This window comes from Sceloporus occidentalis, unplaced genomic scaffold, assembly GCF_023333645.1.
Source record: "Sceloporus occidentalis isolate IW3139 unplaced genomic scaffold, rSceOcc1.0.p SCAF_222, whole genome shotgun sequence".
Lineage (NCBI taxonomy): Eukaryota > Metazoa > Chordata > Lepidosauria > Squamata > Phrynosomatidae > Sceloporus > Sceloporus occidentalis.
Genome location: NW_028317202.1, coordinates 1,185,711 through 1,200,160, shown reverse-complemented (window position 1 = coordinate 1,200,160; position 14,450 = coordinate 1,185,711). Strand labels below are relative to the sequence as shown.

Sequence of the window (14,450 nt, the reverse complement as noted above, 5' to 3'; positions counted from 1 at the left end):
AAAGGGTGTGGAGGGTCGCAGGCTGGAAGAAATGGGAATGAGGGAGAATGAGGGTATCGGTTAGAATAAAAATGTATTAGGGAGAATGGGGGTATAGGGCGGAATAAAGGGGTATTAGAAGAATGGAGGTATAGGGTGGAATAAATGGGCATTAAGGATAATGGAGGTATAGGGAAAAATAAATGGGTATTAGGTAGAATGGGGGTATAGGGTGGAATAAAAGGGTATGGAGGGACGCAGGGTGGAAGAAAGGGTAATAAGGGGGAATGGGGTCACAGGGTGGAATAAAGGGGTATTAAGGATAATGGGGGTATCGGTTAAAATAAAGGGGTGTTGGAGAGAATGGGGTATAGGGTGGAATAAAGGGGTAATAAGGAAGAATGGGGTGAGAGATGGAATAAATGGGTATTAGGGATAATGGGGTCACAGGATGGAAAAAAAGGGTATAGAGGGTCGTGGGGTGGAAGAAGGGGAATTAAGGGAGAATGACGTCACATGGTGGAATAAAGGGGTATTAGGTAGAATGGGGTATAGGGTGGAACAAATGGGTAATAGGGAGAATGGGGGGGTCACAGGGTGGAATAAAGGGGTATCAGGTAGAACGGGAGTTTAGGGTGGAACAAAAGGGTAATAGGGAGAATGGGGGGTCACAGGGTGGAATAAAGGGTTATTAGGGAGAATGGGGGGTACAGGGTGGAATAAAAGGGTATGGGGGGTCGCAGGGTGGAAGAAAGGGTAATAAGGGGGAATGGGATCATAGGGTGGAATAAAGGGGTATTAGGGAGAATGGGGGTATAGGGTGGAATAAAAGGAATGGGGGTATAGGGTGGAAGAAGGGATTTTGAGGGAGAATAGGAGTATAGGGTGGAATAAATGGGTACGGAGGGTCGCAGAAGGGGTAATAAGGGAGAATGGGGTCAAAGGGTAGAAGAAAGAGGTATTAGGGAGAATGGGGGTATAGGGTACAAAAAGGGTTTTGAGGGAGAATGAAGGGTCACATGGTTGAATAAAGGGGTGTTAGAGAGAACGGGGGCCCAGGGTGGAATCAAGGGGTATGGAGGGTCGCAGGGTGGAAGAAGGGGTAGTAAGGGAGAATAGGGGGTCACAGGGGGGAATAAAGGGGTATTAGGGAGAATGGGGTATCGGTTAGGATAAAGGGGTATAAGGGAGAATGGGGTATAGGGTAGAATAAAGGGGTATTAAGGGAGAATGGGGGTATAGGGTGGCATATAGGGGTAACAAGGAGAATGGGGTCACAGGGTGGAGTAAACGGGTATTAGGTAGAATGTGGTATAGGGTGGAATAAGAGGGTAATAGGCAAAATGGGGCATTACAGAGTGGAATAAAAGGGTATAACGGAGAATGGGGGTATAGGGTGGAATAAAAGGGTATTAGGGAGAATGGGGGTATTGGTTAGAATAAAGGGGTATTAAGGAGAATAGGGTGAAAGGGTGGAAGAAAAGGGTGTGGAGGGTCACAGGGTGGAAGGAAGGGTATTGATGGAGAATGGGGTCACAGGGTAGAATAAATTGCTATTAGGGAGAATGGGGGTATAGGGTGGAATAAAAAGGTATTAGGGAGAATGAGGGCATAGGGTAGAATAAAGGGGTACTAAGGGAGAATGGGGTCACAGGATGGAATAAATGGGTATTAGGGATAATGGGGGTATAGGGTAGAATAAACGGGTATTGCGGAGAATGGGGTCACAGGATGGAAAAAAGGGTATGGAGGGTCGTGGGGTGGAAGAAGGGGTATTAAGGGAGAATGGGGTCACAGGGTGAAATAAAACGGTTTTAAGGAGAATGGAGGTATAGGATGGAATACAAGGGTATGAGGGAGAATGGGGGTCACAGGGTAGATTAAATTGCTATTAGGGAGAATGGGGGTATAGGGTGGAATAAATTGGTATCGCAGGGTTTGAAGAAGGGGTATGAAGGGATAATGGGGTCACAGGGTGGAATAAAGGGGCATTAGGGAGAATGGGGGGCACAGGGAGGAATAGTGAATTTTATGGAATATAAAATGAGGGTTTTTAGAGTAAATGCTCTGATAAATACCCCTCCTCTTATATTCTGATCGGACAGTACCTGTAAGATCCTGATCTCCCCAGCGCTGCTGGATCCTCCTCCCTGGCAGTCGCCGAGCGTCCCTGTGATGTGATGGCAAACCGCTGCTACTCTCTTGCAGTAGCTTCTGTGACGGAGCGCCAGCGTCACGTGACGCAGGGTCGCAGGGTGGAAGAAGGGGTGTTAAGGGAGAATGGGGTTACAGGGTGGAATAAAGGGATATTGAAGGACAATGGGGGGTCACAGGGTGGAATAAAGGGGTAATTAGGGAGAATGAGGGCACAGGGTAGAAGAAAGGGGTATTGAAGGAGAATGGGGGGTCACAGGGTGGAATAAAGGGGTATTGAAAAAGAATAGCATCACAGGGTAGAATAAAGGGGTATTTAGGGAGAATGGGGTCACAGGGCAAAATAAAGGGGTATTTAGGGAGAATTGGGGCCACAGGGTAGAATAAAGGGGTATTGAAGGAGAATGGGGGCACATGGTAGACTAAAGGGGTATTAGGGAGAATGGGGAGATAACAGGGTAGAAAAAAGGGGTATTAGGGAGAATAGGGGGTCACAGGGTTGAATAAATGGGTATTAGGGAGAATGGGGGACACAGGGTTGAATAAAAGGATATGGAGGGTCGCAGTGTGGAAGAAGCAGTATTGAGGGAGCATGTGGGGGTCACAGGGTGGAATAAAGGGCTATTTAGGGAGAATATGGGGCACAGGGTAGAAGAAAGGGGTATTGAAGGAGAATGGGGGGTTACAAGGTGGAATAAAGGCGTATTAAAAGAGAATGGGGTCACAGGGTAGAAGAAAGGGGTATTGAAGGAGAATGGGGGGGGTCACAGGGTAGAAGAAAGGGGTATTGAAGGAGAATAGGGTAGGGCTGTAACAATTAATCAATAGAATTGATAATGAAAATCGTTGTTATTTGTGATAAGTTGTTAAAGAGTTTCATTATGGATTGATATAATAAATAAATGGAATATAAGATGAGGGGTTTTTAGAGTAAATGCTCTGATAAATACCCCTTTTCTGATCGGACAGTACCTGTAAGATCCTGATCTCCGCAGAGCTGCTGGATCCTCCTCCCTGGCAAGCGCTGAGCGTCCCTGTCATGTGATGACAAACCACCGCTACTCTCCTGCCGTGGCTTCTGTGATGGAGTGCCGGCGTCACGTGACCTTTCCGGTGCTCCGTTATAAAGGCTCGCGCAAAAGTGCCGCCCAGCAGCGCTGGTTTGTCTACGTATTTCACGCAGCCCCCCACCAGCTGCCCCCACTAGACACCAGTGATTTTTTGGGGGGGGCATAACGCATATCAGTGGGACAGAGTGGCGTGTCAGGGGTGTATAAGGCATACCGGGGGGAGTGGCATATAGGGGGTATAAGGCATATCTGGGTGGCAGAGTGGCATTCAGAGGGTATAAGGCATATCTGGGTGGCAGAGTGGCATATAGAGGGAGTAAGGCATATCTGGGGCAGGTTGGCAAAGAAAAGGAAATAAAAACAAGAAATGTTTTTTTCTCACTCATAGTTTTTTATGAAATATGAAAAAACAGTTTAGATGTGAATGAATATTTATTAATAAAATGTTTTTTAGGTAGTTTGGGAAATATGGTGTTTGGGCTCCTGTGGCTTTTATTATTATTAAGTCCGTATAATAAGAAGGCGGTTAGAGAAATGAGTTAGAGAGATAAATGACACGCTAATGGAAACTTTACGCTTTTTATTCTGTTTGTTCAAATTATTTCAAATAAACGGAAAATTTGCATGTTGTTTTTTTATCCGATTATTTATTTATTTTATTTTTTATTTATTTTTTTTAAAACTTCTTTTTATTTAAAGTTTTTTTTCTTTTTTATGTTTTCTTTGGTTTTATCCGATTATTTTTAAAACAACCAGTTAACTAATTGATTATTAGTTATAGTTGCAGCACTAGAATGGGGGGGGTTCACAGGGAGAACTAAAGGGGTATTAGGAAGAATGGGGGTCACAGGATAGAATAAAGGGTATTGAGAAACAATCTGGGTCACAGGGTGGAAATAAGGGGTATTGAGGGAGAATGATGGGTAACAGGTGGAATAAAGGGGTATTAGGGAGAATGGGGTCACAGGGTGGAAGAAGGAGTATTGAGGGAGAATGGGGGGGGCACAGGGTGGAAGAAAGGGGTATTGAGGGAGAATGGGGGGCACAGGGTAGAAGAACGGGGTATTGAAGGAGAATAGGGTAGGGCTGTAACAATTAATCAATAGAAACGATTATGAAAATCGTTATTATTTGTGATTAGTTGTTAAAGATTTTCATTACGGATTAGTTGAATGAATTTTATGGAATATAGGATAAAATGCCCCTGGTCTTACCGTATATTCTGATCGGACAGTACCTGTAAGATCCTGATCTCCGCAGAGCTGCTGGATCCTCCTCCCTGGCAGTTGCTGAGCGTCCCTGTCATGTGATGACACAAACCGACGCTACTCTCCTGCCTTGGCTTCTGTGACGGAACGCCAGTGTCACGTGACCTTTCCGGTGCTCCCTTATAAAGGTTCGCGCAAAGGTGCCGGCCAGCAGCGGGGGTTTGTATAAGTACTTCGCGCAGCCCCCCACCAGCTGCACCCACTAGACACCAGTGATTTTTTTTGGGGGGGGGGGACAGAGTTGCGTATCGGGGGTGGGGAGCTGCGTATCAGGGGTCTATAAGGCATATCGACTGGTGGCAGAGTGGCATATAGGGGGTATAAAGCATATGGGGGGGAAATAACTGGTGGCAGGTTGGCAAAGAAAAGGAAATAAAAACAAGAAATGTTTTTTTCTCACTCATAGTTTTGATGAAATATGAAAAAACTGTTTAGATGTGAATGAATATTTATTAATAAAACGTTTTTTAGGTAGTTGGGGAAACATGGGGTTTGGGTTCCTGTGGCTTTAATTATTATAAAAGGCTGTATAATAAGAAGGCAGTTAGAGAAATGCATTGTAATAGAGATACGTTAATGGAAACGTTACGCTTTTTATTCTGTTTGTTCAAATTATTTGAAATAAACGGAAAATTTGCATGTTGTTTTTTTTATCCGACTATATGAAAAGAAACAGTTAACCAGTCGATTATGAAAAAAATCTTTGGTTGCAGCCCTAGAATGGGGGGGTCACAGGGTGAACTAAAGGGGTATTAGGGAGAATGGGGGGTCACAGGGTAGAATAACGGGGCATTGAGAGACAATTTGGGGTCACAGGGTGGAATAAAGGGCATTGAGGGAGAAAGAGGGGTAAGAGGTGGAATAAAGAGGTATTAGGCAGAATGGGGCACAGGGTGGAAAAACGGGGTATTTTATTTGAGGGAAAATATGGGGCCACAAATGGAATAAAGGGGTATTAGGGAGAATGAGCGGTGTCACCGTGGGGATGGGGGTAATGCAGATCACACGCGGAATAGTGGGAGGTACCAGTTGATAAAGTGGCTATTAATGGGGGACACTGGCTTGCACAGGGGGTAACTGTGGGATGCTGAAGTTGCTGCCTCTCATGATCCTCTTCCCCGTAGAGCTGTTTGAATCTGTCCAGGAGATTCTACCCGAACTGCGGAAGATTGGGATAAAGACCTGGGTCATTGGCCCCGGGAATACCCCGAAGATGTCGGGAACCTTCAGAAAATGATAGACGAGACCTCAGAGGCTGAGCCTCCTTCCCAGCCGAGGGTGCCAAGAAACCCAATGGACACCGCCATCTGTATCTTCATCTCCGGCACCCAGTGTTACCAAAAATTGATTAAGATAGTGCCGTCATATTCCACAGCGTGGTATCATGTCACTGAGTACCTCCTGTAGGGTGTGGCCGTGACTGTGCCCTTTCTTGTGCCGCTTTTTAGGGTTACCGAAAGCGGCTCGGATCAGCCACCTGAAAACCCTAATGTGCTACCCCTTCCACCAGTTGTGCTGGGCACACTCTGATGACATCATCTACATGTCACTGCCCCTATATCACAAGTATTGAGCTCTACTGGGCATCGGGGGCTGCATCGGTATCGGTGAGTGTTCAGTGATGCTGCTGAGCCGTCCGGGCGCTCCATGTTGGGCATTAGGGGATGTCTACGTTCCTGGTGCTGCGTATGTCGTTCATGTTTTTTCCTCCCCAATCGGGCTTCACTTGTACTGAAGGAACGATTCTCTGCCACCCAGTTATGGAGCGATTGCCGTAAATATAACATGACTGTGTTTCAGAACATCGGGGAGCTGTACCGGTACCTAACAAACCAGCTACAGGTAAGGCTCTTTACACCTGCTTGCAGCGTGCCCTCTGTGGCCCCTCTCACTGCCTTTATTCTTGACCCCGTGGTTGTGACAGGTCTGAGGCACATTGTGGGCTATCTGGGATCCATGTCCCCCATTACCATTACTCTAATTTTTCTCTCGCAGCCGTTATTTACCTGCTAGTTATGGTGTTGCATTTGTAAAGTGCTGAGTACACCTGGTGATGCTGTATAAAGCTCTTGGGGTTCTTACCGTGGCTGATGCTTCTGGCCTGTATGTGCAGCTGGCCTCATGCTCTTGTGTCTTTGCAGGAGAGACCAGGCTTCTCATCTCTCCAGTTACCCCCATGTCACCCTTCCTGGGGTATGTGGGCAGCCGAGAGCTCTCTGAGAAGAAGCTGCTAAGGGATGTTTTCTGGGTCGGTGACTGCTTCTTCAATACAGGAGACCTGATGATGCAGGATGAGTTGGGCTTCGTGTACTTCCGGGACCGCGCTGGAGACACCTTCAGGTACTGAGCATGTGGAGGTCACCTTTTCCTCCCTCTGACACAGTCTCCCTGCCCCTGACACAGTCTCCCTGCCCATACCTGATACAGTCCCTTACGAAAAAATTACTGCAGTTTTTCTGAAGTAATACTGCAGTTTTTTGGACATGAAAAAACTGCAATACTGCACTTTTACTGCAGTATTACTGCACATTTACTGCGGTTTTACTGCATTTGTACTTCACTGTACTGCAGTTTTACTGCAGTTATTTTTGTAAGGAAGTACAAATGCAATAAAGCTGCAGTACATTGAAGTACAACTGTAGGTTTGCAATATAAAAAAAAAGTGCAGTAAAACTGGAGTACAGTGAAGTACAAATGCAGTAAATGTGCAGTAATACTGCAGTAAAAGTGCAGTATTGCAGTTTTTCATGTCCAAAAAACTGCAGTATTACTTCAGAAAAACTGCAGTAATTTTTTGTAAGGGGTCTCCTTGCCCATACCTGATACAGTCTCCCTGCCCCGACACATTCCCCCTGCCCTGCCCCTGATACAGCCTCTCTGCCCATACCTGATACAGTCTCCCTGCCCCTGACACAGTCTCCCTGCCCTGTCCCTGATACAATCTCCCTGCCCCATCCCTGATGCCGTTTTCGTATACAAACCTTCATTTGTCTAAATAAGCATGTAACAATTTTTTTGATGTTTATTCTATGTATTTTGGGCTGATGACTACTATAGCCATAGCTACTACCCAAGAGTTTGAGCGCAGGGCTTTCTTCTGTGTGTTTTGTATTTCAATTTTGTATTTCACAGCTAGGTTACAAGTGCTGCCGCCCATCCCATGTGGTCCCTATTAAGGGCTAATAAGTGTTTAGGGGTTCAGAGAATACCCCTTTCTGTCTCATTAGATATTTTTCCCTTTAGCTCAAAGCAGCAAGGTGAATTGTTCAGTGTAGGACTCACCTAAGAGGTTTGCCGTGACGTGGCAGGCGAGCTTCCATTTTAATGGACATTGGAGTGAAACTAAAAAATCCTTTTCGTTTTCGTATAATCCTATTGCAGATGGAAGGGAGAGAACGTGGCAACCACTGAGGTGTCGTAGATCCTGAGTGGGCTGGATTCCTTCCAGGAGGTCAATGTGTTTGGTGTAGTGGTCCCAGGTAACACGACCCTCTCATACCCCCCAATATTTGCTGCCCTCATAGTTTGTGGAAGGTGAATCTTCACTTGATTTTTTTTCTCCAGGACACGAGTGCCGGGCCGGCATGGCATCTGTGACTCTGCGCCCCGGCCACAGGCTGGACCTGGAGAGACTTTACACCCACGTAGTGGAGTCCATTACCTCGTACGCCTGTCCACGGTTCATACGATTGATGGTGAGTCTGGGTGTTGGTTACTGTGTGATTGGTTGCTGGTGAATGGGATTCCCCTGTGTGATTGGTTACTGGTGTATGGGATTCCCCCTGTGTGATTGGTTGCTGGTGTATGGGATTCCCTTGTGTGAATGGTTGCTGGTGTATGGGATTCCCTTGTGTGAATGGTTGCTGCTGTATATGATTCCCCTGTGCTATTGGTTACTGGTGTATGCCATTCCCCTGTGTGATTGGTTACTGGTGCATGGTATCCGTGTGGTTTCTAAGCCCTGTACGTTGTTCTGTAGGAGGCGATGGAGTGCACGGGGACCTTTTAACAGCAGAAGCTCCGCCTGGTAAAGGATGGTTTCTCTCCCTTGCGCGTCCAGGAGTGGACGAGAGCGGTCATTGTAAGTGGCCCCTCACAGAGGATCTGTACCATCGGATCATGGACTCGGAGTTCAGGGTTTAGCGGGAGGTAGTAGTGGGGGGTATCCATTCCAGCATTTTCTAATGGTTACGTCACGGAAAAGCCTCGGAATCTTTTTGTAAATTTATCTTTTGATAAAAATGTAACTTACGGGACACAATGCGCAGACGTTTTTGTGAATTTTTGCATTTTACGGCATTGGATTTTCCTCTGTCTTCCTTCGTATTATTTTATATTTTACTATAAAATGGTAACAAAATCTCATATTAAAGCGGAACAGATTGATGACTTTTTCATTTTATTTAAACAGTTTGGTGTGTGGGGAGGGTATTTAATGGCCCTCTCAACCAGCTTTACAGGTTAGGATTGTGTGGTTAGGGGGCGATGGTTGGATGTATTTTTCGTACAGCTCTCTTGTGGTTGAGAAACTACCCTTTACCCTGCTGAGCCCTCATAATACAGACCCCGTGGACAGATTCCAGGGCTTGTTATGTAAATCAGCCCCCAGACCCCAAATGAATTACATGATCAAATAAAAAACTATAAACGGTTTCTTTCTTTATTAACAGAGCTTGCAAGTAATAAATAATACAATGGTTTGTTTTTTTAAAAAACATTTTTCTTTTTTAACATTTCTTCATGTTTTTTTTTCCCCTTGAGCAGCGGACAGGAAATGTACAGCTCAGGAACTTGAATCCAAATTTGTAGCCACAAAGTTGGAATACAAACAAAACAAAATAAAAGGAACACACACAAGGCAGCATCCCCCAATAAAAGAGTAAAAAAAATGGGGGGTGTTTTAATACTAAAGTGGGGAGCAGCGGCTGCTGAATCCACCGCCCTTCGTCAACACTGACATCTGCATTCAAGTTTCATTAAGGACATGAAAAGTTATTACAAAACAGAAATATATTTTCAGATATTTTATCATAGAAAATATGTATTCTATATATTTTGTATTTTACATGAGCACAAAATGGAATCAGAGCCATTTTATTTTACTTAATCATATAATGATTATTTCTTTCTGTCTTTGTTCCCTCTATAATTGAGAACAAAGAAGTATTCATGTATAAAGATGTTTCAGTATATATGATCCAATTAACGTTATCTTCCATGAGAAAGTTAAGGAGTAGACACTACATATCCTTAGGAATGTAAATTGGAATGGGGGATACGTCGTAAGACCACCAAAACCTAATTTACTACCTAGGAGGCAACGTCTGGAGATATGGGTGACTACAAAGACCTGATTTACTATCTAGGAGGTAACATCTAAAGTTAAAGTGACCATGGATAAATTCCAAACACATATGTAATGGTCTTAAATTATTTCTTAGACCAGAGCGTCTCTCGCAGGTAAATTAAGAAATTACAACGGTGTAAATATGAGTAGAAGTCCTAATTATAATGGATAAAACCCACCGTTATGATTGGAGAATTCCAATCAAGAGGTGGAGGCTATGATAATAAGCCCTGTCTTTAAAAGCTTATGTCTTTAATAATTGAGGGACTCACCCTGGAACTCACCTTAAAAACGGACCTGAGAAACGCACCCTGAAACAGGCAGACCCTGACGGACTCATTTAAATTTACCCCAGAGAATTGGAATCTTAAGATCCTGGCACCATAATTTTACTCTTAGAGTTACTTTGAGTTCTAACCTATATAACTTTTAGAAAGTTATATTTCTTTCCACTTAATTTCTTGCCGCTGAACCTGGATTAATTTCTGCAAGGACCGGTTGGACCGGTGGTAATTATAATTGTTTTATTATTCTGAATAGAGGTGAATTTTGTCTTCTTCATATAGAATTCCCTGTTTCTGGGAAATAGCAAGTATATTGCATTATTGTATATGACGGCTTGTGAGACTGCAGCTTATAACCCGTGATAATGACAATAATGAAAAGGTATTTTTCCCTGTAGATGAAGTTTGACATTATTTGCATCTATTAGGAACTTCACTAATACTCTTAGACATTATTAAATTACTTTTAATTGTCATATTAGTTAAACTAATATATAAATAGAGTTAGTGATCTTTTTATTACTACCCTGATTATTATTATTTGGTTGCTGAGTGGACTGGAAATTAATGGTGTGTGTTAGACTCATAAAGTAGTAATTCATATTGATAACTTTCGATTATATACTGTAATTTGACATTTTTTAAGAATTTTCTGTTTTATATCATACACTGTATGACTCATATATATATTTTATAAATTGTGTTTACAATAAATAATATTTTTGATTGATTATTGTGATAATATCTATCTAATTTGAATTATAATTTTCGGCGATCTGAAAGAATTTAGGATCGGAGATAAAATATAGGGTATCTCCTTAAATTAATATTGTGGATGTGGTCCTACAATGTTTGGTAGCGTCCTTATTTTGCGTGTGTGATAAAATAGTGGTTTTACCTATTTTGTCTCATTAATATCCCTAACAATGTGGGTTTGAACTTCAAAAGGTAACATTGCTGTGGGGGCTGTAACAGGACCCTGCCTTTTGTGCATGCGCTACACACAGACTACAATACTCAATGACAATGTCTCCCACAAACACGCTCGGACTGGTGTGTCTCACCGGTTTGTAATGTTGTTTGATTTTACATAATATACAGCTATTTTCCGTAGTTTTTCTTTTTTCTTCCTCTTTTACGATAAATAACTTGTACACGGAACATTTGCAATAAACAGAAGCCATTTTTTAGCTTTATAATGAGAAACCATAATTGTGACCATTTTATTCCCTCTTCAAATAGCAAAATATAAATACAAAATACTAAAACTAAAATATCATTGCATAAAAATTTTGTCATTGAGAACCTCTGCAGCATGCTTCTCTGAAGAAGTGGGTTTTAAGATTTTTCTTGAATGTTGAAAGGGAGGGTGAATGCTGAAGGTTCAGTGGAAGTAGATTCCAGAGGTACGGGGAAGCACCATCTTGTAGATGGGAAAATGAAAAGGTGATAAGTGAGGAGGAGAGCCTTAGCCCATGGGAAGAACTTAAGGATCAAGTAGGGGAATATTTGCTTATGAGGGCAGAGATTGTTTCATGTAAAGAAATCAAGACACTGTAAACTGTTAGTTTGAGGAATCATGTTAAACTGTATAACTACATCCAGGTCAGAGGTTGAAACAGGAAAACGGGAAGTACAAGGCAATGCAATATTGCCATAAACAAACTGCCACAGTATTTGCATAATAACTTCATAACATCTGCCCTTTTTTGCATTCAATCCAGAATTTGCAAGCAATTAACCTAAAACAGAATCTGAACTGTCTAACATAGTGTGTTACTGGTAGATACACTACAGATCGAGTCTATCTGGTGGTCGGTCTGAAACTTGACCGCTATGCAGGGCCACAGGGATTTTGCCTGGGGAAGCTGTTCAGCTCCAAAAGGTGTTGACAAGGGGCTGCCATCGTTCCTGGCTGGTGTGTTTGACACAGAAGAATATACTGGTACATGCGGCTGCATTATGTCATCCTCATTGTATCCTAATGATATGACAGCAGTATTTTCTCTGGCTTGCTTACGTGGTCCAGTAGGACTAAGGGCATTGAGCGCCTCGGTAGGGTCTCTTGCAGGATGTTCATAGGTTTGTTCGGTGAGTTGTTCTGCCACTCGCAGGTCAACTCGATTGCGGCGATAGAGACTGCCTTCCACATCTACAAGATATGAGCGAGGAGCAACCCATTGAACACAGGTACCCAGTCTCCAGCGATCAGTCCTATCACCAGGGAGTGGCTTCATACGGATTGGTTCTCCAACACTTAATTCAGGTAGGTCTTTGGCAGAGACATCGTATGTCAGTTTGGAGATCTGTTTCGTCCGTCGCAATTTCTCCAGTACACCTGTTACAACACAAGGTTTAAGTCATTTGTTGGCCGCTGGCAATGAAGTCTTCAGTCTCCTTGACATCAAGTGCTGTGCAGGACTGCTGTCCATGCCTTTGGTTGGGGTGTACCTCCAATGTAGAATGGCTTTCCATGGGTCATTTCCATCATACTTGGCCTTCTTGCAAAGATTCTTTACTATCTTTACAGCTGATTCCGCTTTGCCGTTAGCTTGTGGGGGAAGAGGTAAGATGCTCAAACCTGCAATCTGTAGAGAACCGTCTAAATTGCTCACATACAAATTGAGGTCCATTATCCAAGATTACTCTGTCTGGCTGTCCATGACGTGCAAACTGTGCTTTACAATGCTTGATCGTAGTTTCAGCAGACAGATCGGGAAGGAGCTCAATCTCCCAAAAGTCAGAATAGTGATCAACAATTACTAGAAGATCTTGCCCTGCATAATTCAATAACTCCATGCTTACAATTTGCCAAGGTCAGGTGGGCAGCACATGCGACATCATGGCTTCTTTCTGTTGTGTCTATGCATATTCATTGCATGCTGAACAACGACTAACAAAGTCTCTAATCGCATTCTGCATGTTGGGCCAGTATAGGGCTGCAACTAACGATTATTTTCATAATCGATTAGTTAGCCGATTATTTTTTCGATTAAACGAGTAATTGGATAAAAAAAACTATGCAAATTTGTCCTTTATTTAAAATAAAAATGTATAATTTACGTTAAGATGTCATTAACACTTATCTCTATCACAATGGCATTTCTCTATTTGCCTTCTTATTTCACTGACATAATAATTAAAGCTATATTTTAAGGTACAAGAACCCAAAACACATTATTTCTCAAACTAAGTTTTACCAAAATACCAAAAAAAGTTTTACTAGTAAATATAAATTTATGTAAACTATTTTTTCATATTTAATAAAAACTATGAGAAAAATGCCTCTTGTTTATATTTTCTTTTATTTGCCAACCTGAACCCCAGTTATGCACATCTCAGCCCCAGCTTGCCACTCTGCCCCATATATGCCTTATACCCTCCTATATGCCAGAGATGCCACTGTGCCCCAATATCCCTTGTACCTCCTATATGCCACTCTGTCCCCTGATATGCCTTTTACCCCCGATATGCCTTATACCCCCTGTATGCCACTGTGTTCCCGATATGCCTTGATATGCCACTGTGCCCCGATATGCCTTATACCCTCCTATATGCCACTGTGCCCCTGATATGCCTTATACCCCTCCTATATGCCACTGTGCCCCCTGATATGCCTTATAACCCCTGATAGGTCACTGATATGCCTTTTACCCTCGATATGCCACTGTGCCCCCTGATATGGCTTTTACCCCCTAGATGCCACTGTGCCCCCTGATATGCCTTTTACCCCCTATATGCCACTGAGATGCCACTGTGCCGGCCTTAGGGGTGTGAGACCTGTGCGGCCGCACAGGGCACCATTGTTTTTTTTTTAAACTTTATTTAACATCCTCTATGTTTTAATTTAAGTCCCGGGCAGGGGCGCCGAGCAGTCGCTTGTGAAGTTTTCAGCGACCCATCGGCGCCCCTCACTCTCCGTGACTCCGTTGCAGTGCCAGCGTTTCATGCTGGGTGCCGGAATATGACGTCATATTCTGGCGCTCAGCTGTGAAGCGCGCACCACAGCAGAGCGGGAAGACAGACGCCTCTTGCTCCCACCGCAGGACTCTGGCAACAAGGTAAGTAAGGATAATGAGAAGTATGCAAAGGGAGTAGATAGTGAGAAGGGGCAGAGCGGGGGGGCAGTGAGAAGGGGCAGAGGGGGGACAGTAAGAAGGGGCGGAGGGGGCAGTGAGAAGGGGCAGAGGTGGTAGATAGTGAGAAAGGGGGAGAGGGGTTAGATAGTGAGAAAGGGGGAGAGGGGATAGATAGCGAGAAGGGGGAGAGGGGGTACATATTGAGAAGTAGGGAAGGGGTACATAGTGAGAAAGGGGGGAAGGCAGTGAGAAGGTGGTGAGGGGGTAAA

At 43.7% G+C, this 14,450-nt stretch overlaps 1 pseudogene; it reads left to right on the top strand.

Annotated features, from left to right (window-relative positions):
- The first annotated feature begins 3,177 nt into the window (after positions 1-3,177).
- On the top strand, positions 3,178-8,480 carry LOC149276996 (long-chain fatty acid transport protein 3-like; annotated as a pseudogene).
- Positions 8,481-14,450: the final 5,970 nt, after the last annotated feature.